The 15,399-nt window shown below is 44.0% G+C and overlaps 10 non-coding genes across 10 annotated transcripts; 6 read left to right on the forward strand and 4 right to left on the reverse strand.

Moving 5' to 3' along the window:
- Positions 1–2,102: 2,102 nt before the first annotated feature.
- trnae-cuc (transfer RNA glutamic acid (anticodon CUC)) lies at positions 2,103–2,174 on the forward strand. Its single transcript has one exon. It is a non-coding gene; the product is annotated as a tRNA-Glu (tRNA).
- Positions 2,175–5,062: 2,888 nt separating this feature from the next.
- trnag-ccc (transfer RNA glycine (anticodon CCC)) lies at positions 5,063–5,133 on the forward strand. Its single transcript has one exon. It is a non-coding gene; the product is annotated as a tRNA-Gly (tRNA).
- A 526-nt stretch (positions 5,134–5,659) lies between these two features.
- On the reverse strand, positions 5,660–5,731 carry trnaa-ugc (transfer RNA alanine (anticodon UGC)). The gene has a single exon. It is a non-coding gene; the product is annotated as a tRNA-Ala (tRNA).
- Positions 5,732–5,972: 241 nt separating this feature from the next.
- trnay-gua (transfer RNA tyrosine (anticodon GUA)) lies at positions 5,973–6,060 on the reverse strand. Its single transcript is given in 2 exon segments — positions 5,973–6,008; positions 6,024–6,060. It is a non-coding gene; the product is annotated as a tRNA-Tyr (tRNA).
- Positions 6,061–7,141: 1,081 nt separating this feature from the next.
- On the forward strand, positions 7,142–7,214 carry trnaa-agc (transfer RNA alanine (anticodon AGC)). The gene has a single exon. It is a non-coding gene; the product is annotated as a tRNA-Ala (tRNA).
- Positions 7,215–9,987: 2,773 nt separating this feature from the next.
- trnae-cuc (transfer RNA glutamic acid (anticodon CUC)) lies at positions 9,988–10,059 on the forward strand. Its single transcript has one exon. It is a non-coding gene; the product is annotated as a tRNA-Glu (tRNA).
- A 2,313-nt stretch (positions 10,060–12,372) lies between these two features.
- trnag-ccc (transfer RNA glycine (anticodon CCC)) lies at positions 12,373–12,443 on the forward strand. The gene has a single exon. It is a non-coding gene; the product is annotated as a tRNA-Gly (tRNA).
- Positions 12,444–12,969: 526 nt separating this feature from the next.
- trnaa-ugc (transfer RNA alanine (anticodon UGC)) lies at positions 12,970–13,041 on the reverse strand. The gene has a single exon. It is a non-coding gene; the product is annotated as a tRNA-Ala (tRNA).
- Positions 13,042–13,282: 241 nt separating this feature from the next.
- On the reverse strand, positions 13,283–13,370 carry trnay-gua (transfer RNA tyrosine (anticodon GUA)). The gene is given in 2 exon segments: positions 13,283–13,318; positions 13,334–13,370. It is a non-coding gene; the product is annotated as a tRNA-Tyr (tRNA).
- Positions 13,371–14,451: 1,081 nt separating this feature from the next.
- Positions 14,452–14,524, forward strand: trnaa-agc (transfer RNA alanine (anticodon AGC)). Its single transcript has one exon. It is a non-coding gene; the product is annotated as a tRNA-Ala (tRNA).
- The last annotated feature ends 875 nt before the right edge of the window (positions 14,525–15,399 follow it).

Genomic DNA, 15,399 nt, shown 5'->3' on the forward strand with positions numbered 1-15,399 from the left:
TTCTGCTCCACACGGAGAGGGGCTGGTGCTGAGAGCAGCAGAGACACAGGTGTCCGCCTGACATACATCCGCACAAAAAGGAGACCTCATCGTTGTTGTCGAGGGTGTGAGACAGAATCAGACTGGCAAAAGCCTGGGTGAGGGTTCAGAAATCAGTCCAGCGTTTTGGACGGGACACTCCGATATTGTGTTGACGCATAGGGGAATTAGCTCAAATGGTAGAGCGCTCGCTTAGCATGCGAGAGGTAGCGGGATTGATGCCCGCATTCTCCAGTCCGTTTTGTATCCCCAAACAGCGAGCACAGAAGTTGAAATTTCACAGCTCAGAGCAGTGTTAATGAAGGGAATCCCTTTGTCCAGTTTGAAATAGTACGTTATGTTTTAACATTTTGTTATCTGGTACGTAAGGTTTAAAGTGATTGTCCTTAGAATACTAAGCAATTCTCATTAATAATGTGTTTCTGTGTCAGCAATTAGCGGGCTTTAGGTGCTTTCAAATTTCTACCGCTTCTTCCACTTACAGCATCTCCGTGGTTTGTAGTAAACAAACGGGTAAGAAAAAATACTATCAGCGAATTATGCGTAATAAGAACAAAAAAAGTCACCAGGCATTTCTTTGCATCTATCCGTTAAGTCAAGGCCAATAATAATAATTGCTTACACTTATATAACGCTTTTCTGGACACTCCACTCAAAGCACTTTACACTAATGGGGACTCCCCTCCACCACCACCACCAATGTGCAGCATCCACCTGGATGATGCGACAGCAGCCATAGTGCACCAGAACAGAGGAGAGCAGAGTAATGAAGCCAATTCATAGATGGGGATTATTAGGAGGCCATAATTGGTAAGGGCCAATGGGGAACTTGGCCAGGAGATAAGGTTTACACCTCAGCTTTACATCTCATCCAAAGAACAGTGCCTGTTTACAGTGTAGTGTCCCCATCACTATACTGGGGCATTAGGACCCACATAGCACCCCCTGCTGGTCCTACTAACACCTCTTCCAGCATCAACCTTAGTTTTCCCCAGGAGGTCTCCCATCCAGGTACTGACCAGGCTCACACCTGCTTAGCTTCAGTGGGTTGCCAGTTGTGAGTTGCAGGGTGATATGGCTGCCAGCATTCAAATGATCAAGCAGGGAGTGAATTATCAGATGTTAATTACATTAATACACTAAAATGCTTCTGACAGTTCGGACATTGAAACGTTAAGGTATTGCCCAGGTAATGCCCTGGCTAATCCGTCCCAAAAACCACACACCTTCACTATCTCCGTTCCTCGTATCCGAGCTCTCAGGGCTGCCCTTTGAATGCTCCCACCTCAGCTACTTAATTAATGAATTGGCAACACCTGGGAAAAGAGGAGAGAACAATTGGAACAAAAAATAACACTCCAACCACGGACCGTAACACAAATCACATTAATAGTTGTAGTGAATCCGAAAATGTTTTTAACACATTGAAATGCAAACGTATTCTAACTTTCTCATTTTCAACTTCTTCTTAGCACTCAGTGCACTTCGTGAAGATCTAGGTGAGTAAATGTGTTTCTTCTCCCTGTCAGGCCCACTCAGGTGAGCAGGGCCACACTGTTACGATGCCCTTAAGTTTGTACCCTGTCGTTATATAATTCAGGGGACGTCAGTCCTGGTCCTGGGGGTCAGTAACGAGCTGATTCAGGCCATGAGGATCCCAACAGGACTGAAGAACCCTTAGCTGCCCCCCACTTTGTAAAGACTAAATGTCGGATTTTAAAGATTATTTGGAAATAATCATGACTTTAAGACACAAACCACCAATGTTTATCCCGTCATGCAGTTGCTTGTTATATTTATCATTAAGTTAACTTTTGTTCCAAAACTTCAAAAGGTGGTGATTAAGGGTGACTTATAAAACATACTAATAAAGGCTATCTCAACAAGTGTTGGTGACCAGATCTTATTTTGTCTTTCTTACACACAGCAGCTCTCAGTGTCGCTGCTGCGCTACACAGACTGTAAAAGCGTGTCGATCGCACTCTGTGTCCTTTTAAAATTCACCGGTGCGAATCCCAGTTACCGCTGTCTTATCTTCGCACACAGTATGCAAGCTGATCGTCTCCCTGGTGGTCTAGTGGTTAGGATTCGGCGCTCTCACCGCCGCGGCCCGGGTTCGATTCCCGGTCAGGGAAGTGACTCCTTTTCCCTCCTGACGCAGATAACTACTTGAACCACGTCTGTTAACTATCACCACAAAATAACATTCGAGCTGCAAGTACTCCGCTCCTCCGCTGTGGGTCGTTTGTGAGAGGAAATAGCGCTGAAGTAATCGACTTGGATACACGTGTTTTCTACATTTCGTGTTTTAAAATAAAGTCTCTTTAAACCAAAGTTGTTATGTGACGAGTTGAAGAGCGCTAAAGTAGACGCGTGGAAACATACCCTTCCAGTTAAGATAGCAAATGTTGCCAGCCAGCAGCTATATCACCCTGCAACTCACAACTGGCAACCCACTGAAGCTAAGCAGGTGTGAGCCTGGTCAGTACCTGGATGGGAGACCTCCTGGGAAAAACTAAGGTTGCTGCTCGAAGAGGTGTTAGTGGGGCCAGCAGGGGGCGCTCACCCTGTGGTCCACGTGGGTCCTAATGCCCCAGTATAGTGAGGGGGACACTATACTGTAAAAAGGTGCCGTCCTTCGGATGAGACGTAAAACCGAGGTCCTGACTCTCTGTGGTCGTTAAAAATCCCAGGGCGTTTCTCGAAAAGAGTAGGGGTGTAACCCTGGCGTCCTGGCCAAATTTCCCATTGGCCTTAACCAATCATGGCCTCCTAATAATCCCCATCTATGAATTGGCTTCATTACTCTCTGCTCTCCTCCCCACTAATAGCTGATGTGTGGTGAGCGTTCTGGCGCACTATGGCTGCCGTCGCATCATCCAGGTGGATGCTGCACAGTGGTGGTGGAGGGGAGACCCCATTACCTGTAAAGCGCTTTGAGTGGAGTGTCCAGAAAAGCGCTATATAAGTGTAAGCAATTATAATTATTATTATTACAATTTGTGGACTGTACACCGCAAACATTTCGGTGGTGCATAAGTGCAAAACTACAAAAATGAGCACGAACAAAAAACGGCACAACACAAGCTGTATGTTGAAGAGTTCACCAAAAAGAGTGCACAAAAAAGAGAAAGATATGTTGTAAAATGAAATAGTTCTTTCACACTATTTATTGTACAGTATTTCAATAGATAACACTGCGGATTATTCCGCAGCAGAAACGGTTCTGCTCAACGTTGTTTTTAAGATCCGTCTTAGCCCTCCTTACTTTACGCCTAAATTCCTTCTCTTTCTCCCTGGCTGACCATACATCAGTCCATTATGCTGAACTTGTGAGAAAAGCTCCACCCTCCGTTCCTTCGATAGCATGTTTTACCATGACAGAACCATCGGGCTCCAGATACTCCGCTCCAGCGCTCTGGGTCATTTGTGAGAGGAGAGAGCTCTGAAATAGTCGCGTGGAAGAGCACTTCGCCGCAATTTAACTGGATAATTGCTGTCCGAGATTTGAACTCGGATCACTGGAACCGCTGGCTTGTGAGCAACCTTTAAAGATCCGTAACGAGATCTTCTGCGTGTTTAATTTGTCTGCGTGAGACTCCGGTGTGTGTGACACTCAGAGCTGCTGTGTGTAAAAAAGAGTAAATAAGATCTGCTTGGTTTTGTTGGCGTAAAGTACAGGAATCTGAAGAAGAAAAAATCATCAATGTGTGAAATTTGCTCCAAAATCCGGTTATAAAAATCGTATTAGCTTAAAAATAATGTATAAGGATGCCACAATAACAAAACAACAGCCTTATATAATGCCGAAAAAAAAGAAGAGAGAAAAAACACGGCCGTGGAGCCTTCTTCAGGTTTTTTTCTCTTCTTTTTTTCAGCATGGAATAAACCTATTGTTCCTTTGCAGCCTTCCCATGCTGACGCAGCTACCCCCCTGAACTAGCCTTATATAATGAGGGGTTCCTGCTGGTCTATGACGCTGGGGGGTTTTCCTCTTTTACATTTGGCCAAATCATCGAGAACTTCTCTGTTTTCAACTCCCGAAAAAGGCACCGTAGCTGTATTTTGACAGTAACACTTTCGAAGTTACTGCTAGTATAAACAGATGAGTGTCCCCGCACACATCTATAGCACAGTTACATGGGTTTTCAAACTTTACAAGACGAAGATAAATGAGAAAGACAAACTTAATATTATAAAGACTCAAAATCAAAACCATAAAGTCAACTAAGTAGGGAACTAGTAAAAACACAAAACACTGAAATCGACAAACCTTTATTTACATGTTATCCATTTTTGAATACGAAGCAGAAGTAGCTCCCACTGAATCCAAACACCAGATGTGTTAAAATACCGCGCACCGATTTCTGTTTGTATGACAGATAGCTTGCAAGTAAGAAGAATATTTTAAAGCGGACAAAGAACGAAGATAGAGCAATCGGTACTCCTGGCGCGTCTAAATTGAAAAACCATGTGAGTGTCAAACCAGCACTTGCATGGCTGAACTCCAGACCCATATCTTGGCAGCAAGGAGCGCTGTGATTGGGCGAAAACTACCTAAAATGAGAGCGGACACTGTGATTGGACAATTCTTGTTAGCGATGCGGGTCTTGATTGGTTAAGGCTACCAACAATGAAAAGAAGGCAATGTGCTAGTGAGCAGCCCGATGTGTTTAAAAAAAGATCGAACCTACAACCTTCTGATCCGCAGTCCAGTCCGCGTTATCCACTGGCCCCGCTGATAGAGTTGCACCGCATCACAGTGAGCTTCCCTTCTAGTACTAGTCATCCCGCCCGACTGTTCTAACTTGGATACGGGTGCTTTCTACATTTTGTCGAAATCTATGTGTAACGTTGAAACTCCGCTTGATTTCGACATCAAAGAAAAACCGTTTTCTTGCAAAACACCATACAGCTGTCACGTATTCCAGACTTTAGTTATCTCTTCAATTAGTGTAATCTTAGGTCCTGTTGTTGTTTCACTCAGTTGAGCAGTTGGAGATATTTTTAAGCTATCTCAGGTGCGCCAGTGGTGTAGTGGTATCATGCAAGATTCCCATTCTTGCGACCCGGGTTCGATTCCCGGTTGGCGCATAAAAGTGATGCCTTTTTAAAGTAACATAAAATCTTCTTATTTTAATCCTGTTCATGGATTACGTATGCAGTTTGTCACAAGACTCTATAGTGGTTTTACACCATTATAAAGCAAAACAAAAAAATAGATTTCAATTCAGGTCAATTGATTAAAGAATCAGGCTACTGCTTAGTGTGAAACTTACAGAAGGTGGACCAGCGGGTGTCTTCATCCCGTGCCTACTGCAGTCTCGCCGGCCGTTGCCAGAAGGTTGAAAGAGCACAAGTATTTTTTAGCCTTTTGTCAAAGTCACTGCTGGCAGACAGGAGCAGTAGGACGCAGAGCCCTACCCAGCAGCTCTAGACGGTGCTCGGGGAAGCGCGAAGTCTGTTTCAGCACGGGGAGCGAGTATGAGCTCAGTCCGGCTCGGTTACTATCATACTGGGCTTTTGAGGCTCTTTGCATCGCAACGTGAAAACAAAACTGCCCACAACGTGTCTTACCTAGTGTAGGAAGGATAGATATCACATTTAACAAAAACCTGATTGGAGATACCAGGGATTGAACCCAGGACCTCATACATGCAAAGCATGCGCTCTACCACTGAGCTACATCCCCGACAGGCTCACCTCTCTGCGGTTGTTTCATTGAGTTTGTGATTACCAGTCACTGACTGGGGCTATCAGGGAGGGTCGACACTGGATACTTCGGTAAAAACGGGACAATCACACTTTAGGACAACCAACACGGGGAGCGTTTGCTTCAGCCTTCATTAAGCTTTCGACGAACCGCTGAGATGCGCTATTTCTAATTTTCAAGAGATTGATCCAGAGAACCAGAGAACAATAAAACAATTGCTTCCATCGAGCCGGATTCGAACCAGCGACCTAAGGATTCCCAGCGTTTCCCACTACAGTCCTCCGCTCTACCAACTGAGCTATCGAAGGGACGACGACGACTAGTTCTTCTTTTCTCACACTCTCGGCCCAAATTCGTGCGGTGTTCCTGGTCATTTCAATCTCAGTTCGACGTCAGGTTTTTAACTCGTTTCTGCAGTCTTGTTTCAGCGTTTCTGGTGTCAGTGGTGTAGTGGTATCATGCAAGATCCTCTGTAATTTGACTTCACGGGTACGCGTAATTTTTGTTGTAATATGGGAACACTCTTGATAGAAATTTCAACACTTTACAGCGAGTGGCTGGAGACAAACATTTCGTGAGTTCATTCCTATACCGCCCCGTGTCCAGCTATGAGGATCAGATCAAATAGTGCAGCGAGCTGCCGGCTCGCTCAGGTTCTTGACCTCAGAACACAGTGTGTCCTGCTCCTCACGGAGAGGGGCTGGTGCCGAGAGCAGCAGAGACACAGGTGTCCGCCTGAGATACATGTGCACTAAAAAGAGACCTCACCGTTCTTGTCGAGGGTGTGAGACAGAATCAGCCTGGCAAAAGCTTGGGTGAGGTTTCAGAAGTCAGTCCAGCGTTTAGGACGGGGCACTCCGGTACTGTTCTGAGTTTGAGGAGTATCATATCACAGCAGTGTGGAACACTTTTCTTTTTGTTGGGATCTTCAGCGCACGATTACAAATAAAAACACCCGAGACTAAAGAAATAACAGTAAATAAAACACGTGTTAATCTCACTTCAGGAAACCCTTTACAATAACATTTTACTAAACGTTTTTTTTACATTTACCAACATCTGTTCAAAGAAAACTGCAGGTTAGCAAATTGTTAAAAAAGGAGTATGTTTCAATTAACAAGTATTTCTTTCCCAGCAATGCACTCGGGATGATGAAACGATGATGCCGTGGAAAATAAAAAGCAAGGAGAAACAGTAATTCTACGATTCATCCAAGTATTTAATTTGGGAATACAGAGGGGAAACGCGAATCTCCCGGACTCCCAGTTCGAGGTGCGGGAGCGACAGGAGACGGGTAAACAAGTCAACAGTCCTCCCAGACGTGATTGGCTAAACTCTGCCCGCATCATGGTAGGAGTTGGGGCGACGATTGGGCGAAATTGACCCAGAGGGGAATTAGCTCAAATGGTAGAGCGCTCGCTTAGCATGCGAGAGGTAGCGGGATCGATGCCCGCATTCTCCAGTCCCTTTTGTATCCCCAAACAGCGAGCCCGGAAGTTGAAATTTCACAGCTCAGAGCAGTGTTAATGAAGGGAATCCCTTTGTCCAGTTTGAAATAGTACGTTATGTTTTAACATTTTGTTTAGCTGGTTCTTACACGTAGATACGTAAGGTTTAAAGTGATTGTCCTTAGAATACTAAGCAATTCTCATTAAAAATGTGTTTCTGTGTCGCCAATTAGCGGGCTTTCAAATTTCTACCGCTTCTTCCACTTACAGCATCTCTGTGGTTTGTAGTAAACAAACGGGTAAGAAAAAATACAATTGGTAAGGGCCAACATCAATTGGTAAGGGCCGACATCAAAGAAAAGGGCCGACATCAAAGAAAAAACGTTTTCTTGCAAACACCATACAGCTGTCACGTATTCCAGACTTTAGTTATCTCTTCAATTAGTGTAATCTTAGGTCCTGTTGTTTCACTCAGTTGAGCAGTTGGAGATATTTTTAAGTTGTGACCTTTATTATTATTCAGTTGTGACCTTTTAAACATAAATCAGAAAGACAGCAGACCCTGTTGGACGAGAAGATCACAGATTCTGAAAAAAAAGCTTCCTTCATCAATGAAAATTACCTGAACGGCTCTGGAATCCTAAAAGCACACCTGTAATGAAGCAATGAGAGCCGAAATCAAGAGTTTCGTACATATGTTCAGGAAGTGATCGATTTTAACTTAACGACATATTAGAGGTTTCTTTTTTTACACTTAAGATTTACAAAACGCTGACCCGTTTAGGTTGAGAAAGATGTAAGAAAGGACACACCTCCCAGGTACCACCGAGATTTGAACTCGGTTTCAGAAATCAGTCCAGCGTTTTGGATGGGACACCCCGACAGTGTGTTGACGCATAGGGGAATAAGCTCAAATGGTAGAGCGCTCGCTTAGCATGCGAGAGGTAGTGGGACCGATGCCCGCATTCTCCAGTCCGTTTTGTATCCCCAAACAGCGAGCACGGAAGTTGAAATTTCACAGCTCAGAGCAGTGTTAATGAAGGGAATCCCTTTGTCCAGTTTGAAATAGTACGTTATGTTTTAACATTTTGTTTAGCTGGTTCTTACACGTAGATACGTAAGGTTTAAAGTGATTGTCCTTAGAATACTAAGCAATTCTCATTAAAAATGTGTTTCTGTGTCACCAATTAGCGGGCTTTAGGTGCTTTCAAATTTCTACCGCTTCTTCCACTTACAGCATCTCCGTGGTTTGTAGTAAACAAACGGGTAAGAAAAAATACTATCAGCGAATTATGCGTAATAAGAACAAAAAAAGTCACCAGGCATTTCTTTGCATCTATCCGTTAAGTCAAGGCCAATAATAATAATTGCTTACACTTATATAGCACTTTTCTGGACACTCCACTCAAAGCACTTTACACTAATGGGGACTCCCCTCCACCACCAATGTGCAGCATCCACCTGGATGATGCAACAGCAGCCATAGTGCACTAGAACAGAGGAGAGCAGAGTAATGAAGCCAATTCATAGATGGGGATTATTAGGAGGCCATAGTTGGTAAGGGCAAATGGGGAACTTGGCCAGGAGATAAGGTTTACACCTCATCCAAAGGACAGTGCTTGTTTACAGTGTAGTGTCCCCATCACTATACTGGGGCATTAGGACCCACATGGACCACAGGGTGAGCACCCCCTGCTGGTCCTACTAACACCTCTTCCAGCATCAACCTTAGTTCTCCCCAGGAGGTCTCCCATCCAGGTACTGACCAGGCTCACACCTGCTTAGCTTCAGTGGGTTGCCAGTTGTGAGTTGCAGGGTGATATGGCTGCTGGCATTCAAATGATCAAGCAGGGAGTGAATTATCAGATGTTAATTACATTAATACACTAAAATGCTTCTAACAGTTCGGACATTGAAACGTTAAGGTATTGCCCAGGTAATGCCCTGGCTAATCCGTCCCAAAAACCACACACCTTCACTATCTCCGTTCCTCGTATCCGAGCTCTCAGGGCTGCCCTTTGAATGCTCCCACCTCAGCTACTTAATTAATGAATTGGCAACACCTGGGAAAAGAGGAGAGAACAATTGGAACAAAAAATAACACTCCAACCACGGACCGTAACACAAATCACATTAATAGTGGTAGTGAATCCGAAAATGTTTTTAACACATTGAAATGCAAACGTATTCTAACTTTCTCATTTTCAACTTCTTCTTAGCACAGTGCACTTCGTAAAGATCTAGGTGAGTAAATGTGTTTCTTCTCCCTGTCAGGCCCACTCAGGTGAGCAGGGCCACACTGTTACGATGCCCTTAAGTTTGTACCCTGTCATTATATAATTCTGGGGACGTCAGTCCTGGTCCTGGGGGTCAGTAACGAGCTGATTCAGCCCATGAGGATCCCAACAGGACTGAAGAACCCTTAGCTGCCCCCCAATTTGTAAAGACTAAATGTCGGATTTTAAAGATTATTTGGAAATAATCATGACTTTAAGACACAAACCACCGATGTTTATCCCGTCAAGCATTTGCTTGTTATATTTATCATTAAGTTAACTTTTGTTCCAAAACTTCAAAAGGTGGTGATTAAGGGTGACTTATAAAACATACTAATAAAGGCTATCTCAACAAGTGTTGGTGACCAGATCTTATTTTGTCTTTCTTACACACAGCAGCTCTCAGTGTCGCTGCTGCGCTACACAGACTGTAAAAGCGTGTCGATCGCTCTCTGTCCTTTTAAAATTCACCGGTGTCTTATCTTCGCACACAGTGAGCAAGTTGACCGTCTCCCTGGTGGTCTAGTGGTTAGGATTCGGCGCTCTCACCGCCGCGGCCCGGGTTCGATTCCCGGTCAGGGAAGTGACTCCTTTTCCCTCCTGACGCAGATACCTACTTGAACCACGTCTGTTAACTATCACCACAAAATAACATTCGAGCTGCAAGTACTCCGCTCCTCCGCTGTGGGTCGTTTGTGAGAGGAAATAGCGCTGAAGTAATCGACTTGGATACACGTGTTTTCTACATTTCGTGTTTTAAAATAAAGTCTCTTTAAACCAAAGTTGTTATGTGACGAGTTGAAGAGCGCTAAAGTAGACGCGTGGAAACATACCCTTCCAGTTAAGCTAGCAAATGTTGCTATTACAATTTGGGGACTGTTTGTACACCGCAAACATTTCGGTGGTGCATAAGTGCAAAACTACAAAAATGAGCACGAACAAAAAACGGCACAACACAAGCTGTATGTTGAAGAGTTCACCAAAAAGAGTGCACAAAAAAGAGAAAGATATGTTGTAAAATGAAATAGTTCTTTCACACTATTTATTGTACAGTATTTCAATAGATAACACTGCGGATTATTCCGCAGCAGAAACGGTTCTGCTCAACGTTGTTTTTAAGATCCGTCTTAGCCCTCCTTACTTTACGCCTAAATTCCTTCTCTTTCTCCCTGGCTGACCATACATCAGTCCATTATGCTGAACTTGTGAGAAAAGCTCCACCCTCCGTTCCTTCGATAGCATGTTTTACCATGACAGAACCATCGGGCTCCAGATACTCCGCTCCAGCGCTCTGGGTCATTTGTGAGAGGAGAGAGCTCTGAAATAGTCGCGTGGAAGAGCACTTCGCCGCAATTTAACTGGATAATTGCTGTCCGAGATTTGAACTCGGATCACTGGAACCGCTGGCTTGTGAGCAACCTTTAAAGATCCGTAACGAGATCTTCTGCGTGTTTAATTTGTCTGCGTGAGACTCCGGTGTGTGTGACACTCAGAGCTGCTGTGTGTAAAAAAGAGTAAATAAGATCTGCTTGGTTTTGTTGGCGTAAAGTACAGGAATCTGAAGAAGAAAAAATCATCAATGTGTGAAATTTGCTCCAAAATCCGGTTATAAAAATCGTATTAGCTTAAAAATAATGTATAAGGATGCCACAATAACAAAACAACAGCCTTATATAATGCCGAAAAAAAAGAAGAGAGAAAAAACACGGCCGTGGAGCCTTCTTCAGGTTTTTTTCTCTTCTTTTTTTCAGCATGGAATAAACCTATTGTTCCTTTGCAGCCTTCCCATGCTGACGCAGCTACCCCCCTGAACTAGCCTTATATAATGAGGGGTTCCTGCTGGTCTATGACGCTGGGGGGTTTTCCTCTTTTACATTTGGCCAAATCATCGAGAACTTCTCTGTTTTCAACTCCCGAAAAAGGCACCGTAGCTGTATTTTGACAGTAACACTTTCGAAGTTACTGCTAGTATAAACAGATGAGTGTCCCCGCACACATCTATAGCACAGTTACATGGGTTTTCAAACTTTACAAGACGAAGATAAATGAGAAAGACAAACTTAATATTATAAAGACTCAAAATCAAAACCATAAAGTCAACTAAGTAGGGAACTAGTAAAAACACAAAACACTGAAATCGACAAACCTTTATTTACATGTTATCCATTTTTGAATACGAAGCAGAAGTAGCTCCCACTGAATCCAAACACCAGATGTGTTAAAATACCGCGCACCGATTTCTGTTTGTATGACAGATAGCTTGCAAGTAAGAAGAATATTTTAAAGCGGACAAAGAACGAAGATAGAGCAATCGGTACTCCTGGCGCGTCTAAATTGAAAAACCATGTGAGTGTCAAACCAGCACTTGCATGGCTGAACTCCAGACCCATATCTTGGCAGCAAGGAGCGCTGTGATTGGGCGAAAACTACCTAAAATGAGAGCGGACACTGTGATTGGACAATTCTTGTTAGCGATGCGGGTCTTGATTGGTTAAGGCTACCAACAATGAAAAGAAGGCAATGTGCTAGTGAGCAGCCCGATGTGTTTAAAAAAAGATCGAACCTACAACCTTCTGATCCGCAGTCCAGTCCGCGTTATCCACTGGCCCCGCTGATAGAGTTGCACCGCATCACAGTGAGCTTCCCTTCTAGTACTAGTCATCCCGCCCGACTGTTCTAACTTGGATACGGGTGCTTTCTACATTTTGTCGAAATCTATGTGTAACGTTGAAACTCCGCTTGATTTCGACATCAAAGAAAAACCGTTTTCTTGCAAAACACCATACAGCTGTCACGTATTCCAGACTTTAGTTATCTCTTCAATTAGTGTAATCTTAGGTCCTGTTGTTGTTTCACTCAGTTGAGCAGTTGGAGATATTTTTAAGCTATCTCAGGTGCGCCAGTGGTGTAGTGGTATCATGCAAGATTCCCATTCTTGCGACCCGGGTTCGATTCCCGGTTGGCGCATAAAAGTGATGCCTTTTTAAAGTAACATAAAATCTTCTTATTTTAATCCTGTTCATGGATTACGTATGCAGTTTGTCACAAGACTCTATAGTGGTTTTACACCATTATAAAGCAAAACAAAAAAATAGATTTCAATTCAGGTCAATTGATTAAAGAATCAGGCTACTGCTTAGTGTGAAACTTACAGAAGGTGGACCAGCGGGTGTCTTCATCCCGTGCCTACTGCAGTCTCGCCGGCCGTTGCCAGAAGGTTGAAAGAGCACAAGTATTTTTTAGCCTTTTGTCAAAGTCACTGCTGGCAGACAGGAGCAGTAGGACGCAGAGCCCTACCCAGCAGCTCTAGACGGTGCTCGGGGAAGCGCGAAGTCTGTTTCAGCACGGGGAGCGAGTATGAGCTCAGTCCGGCTCGGTTACTATCATACTGGGCTTTTGAGGCTCTTTGCATCGCAACGTGAAAACAAAACTGCCCACAACGTGTCTTACCTAGTGTAGGAAGGATAGATATCACATTTAACAAAAACCTGATTGGAGATACCAGGGATTGAACCCAGGACCTCATACATGCAAAGCATGCGCTCTACCACTGAGCTACATCCCCGACAGGCTCACCTCTCTGCGGTTGTTTCATTGAGTTTGTGATTACCAGTCACTGACTGGGGCTATCAGGGAGGGTCGACACTGGATACTTCGGTAAAAACGGGACAATCACACTTTAGGACAACCAACACGGGGAGCGTTTGCTTCAGCCTTCATTAAGCTTTCGACGAACCGCTGAGATGCGCTATTTCTAATTTTCAAGAGATTGATCCAGAGAACCAGAGAACAATAAAACAATTGCTTCCATCGAGCCGGATTCGAACCAGCGACCTAAGGATTCCCAGCGTTTCCCACTACAGTCCTCCGCTCTACCAACTGAGCTATCGAAGGGACGACGACGACTAGTTCTTCTTTTCTCACACTCTCGGCCCAAATTCGTGCGGTGTTCCTGGTCATTTCAATCTCAGTTCGACGTCAGGTTTTTAACTCGTTTCTGCAGTCTTGTTTCAGCGTTTCTGGTGTCAGTGGTGTAGTGGTATCATGCAAGATCCTCTGTAATTTGACTTCACGGGTACGCGTAATTTTTGTTGTAATATGGGAACACTCTTGATAGAAATTTCAACACTTTACAGCGAGTGGCTGGAGACAAACATTTCGTGAGTTCATTCCTATACCGCCCCGTGTCCAGCTATGAGGATCAGATCAAATAGTGCAGCGAGCTGCCGGCTCGCTCAGGTTCTTGACCTCAGAACACAGTGTGTCCTGCTCCTCACGGAGAGGGGCTGGTGCCGAGAGCAGCAGAGACACAGGTGTCCGCCTGACATACATGTGCACTAAAAAGAGACCTCACCGTTCTTGTCGAGGGTGTGAGACAGAATCAGCCTGGCAAAAGCTTGGGTGAGGTTTCAGAAGTCAGTCCAGCGTTTAGGACGGGGCACTCCGGTACTGTTCTGAGTTTGAGGAGTATCATATCACAGCAGTGTGGAACACTTTTCTTTTTGTTGGGATCTTCAGCGCACGATTACAAATAAAAACACCCGAGACTAAAGAAATAACAGTAAATAAAACACGTGTTAATCTCACTTCAGGAAACCCTTTACAATAACATTTTACTAAACGTTTTTTTTACATTTACCAACATCTGTTCAAAGAAAACTGCAGGTTAGCAAATTGTTAAAAAAGGAGTATGTTTCAATTAACAAGTATTTCTTTCCCAGCAATGCACTCGGGATGATGAAACGATGATGCCGTGGAAAATAAAAAGCAAGGAGAAACAGTAATTCTACGATTCATCCAAGTATTTAATTTGGGAATACAGAGGGGAAACGCGAATCTCCCGGACTCCCAGTTCGAGGTGCGGGAGCGACAGGAGACGGGTAAACAAGTCAACAGTCCTCCCAGACGTGATTGGCTAAACTCTGCCCGCATCATGGTAGGAGTTGGGGCGACGATTGGGCGAAATTGACCCAGAGGGGAATTAGCTCAAATGGTAGAGCGCTCGCTTAGCATGCGAGAGGTAGCGGGATCGATGCCCGCATTCTCCAGTCCCTTTTGTATCCCCAAACAGCGAGCCCGGAAGTTGAAATTTCACAGCTCAGAGCAGTGTTAATGAAGGGAATCCCTTTGTCCAGTTTGAAATAGTACGTTATGTTTTAACATTTTGTTTAGCTGGTTCTTACACGTAGATACGTAAGGTTTAAAGTGATTGTCCTTAGAATACTAAGCAATTCTCATTAAAAATGTGTTTCTGTGTCGCCAATTAGCGGGCTTTCAAATTTCTACCGCTTCTTCCACTTACAGCATCTCTGTGGTTTGTAGTAAACAAACGGGTAAGAAAAAATACAATTGGTAAGGGCCAACATCAATTGGTAAGGGCCGACATCAAAGAAAAGGGCCGACATCAAAGAAAAAACGTTTTCTTGCAAACACCATACAGCTGTCACGTATTCCAGACTTTAGTTATCTCTTCAATTAGTGTAATCTTAGGTCCTGTTGTTTCACTCAGTTGAGCAGTTGGAGATATTTTTAAGTTGTGACCTTTATTATTATTCAGTTGTGACCTTTTAAACATAAATCAGAAAGACAGCAGACCCTGTTGGACGAGAAGATCACAGATTCTGAAAAAAAAGCTTCCTTCATCAATGAAAATTACCTGAACGGCTCTGGAATCCTAAAAGCACACCTGTAATGAAGCAATGAGAGCCGAAATCAAGAGTTTCGTACATATGTTCAGGAAGTGATCGATTTTAACTTAACGACATATTAGAGGTTTCTTTTTTTACACTTAAGATTTACAAAACGCTGACCCGTTTAGGTTGAGAAAGATGTAAGAAAGGACACACCTCCCAGGTACCACCGAGATTTGAACTCGGTTTCAGAAATCAGTCCAGCGTTTTGGATGGGACACCCCGACAGTGTG

The sequence above is a fragment of the Lepisosteus oculatus genome, chromosome 6 (genome assembly GCF_040954835.1).
Source record: "Lepisosteus oculatus isolate fLepOcu1 chromosome 6, fLepOcu1.hap2, whole genome shotgun sequence".
Taxonomy (NCBI): domain Eukaryota; kingdom Metazoa; phylum Chordata; class Actinopteri; order Semionotiformes; family Lepisosteidae; genus Lepisosteus; species Lepisosteus oculatus.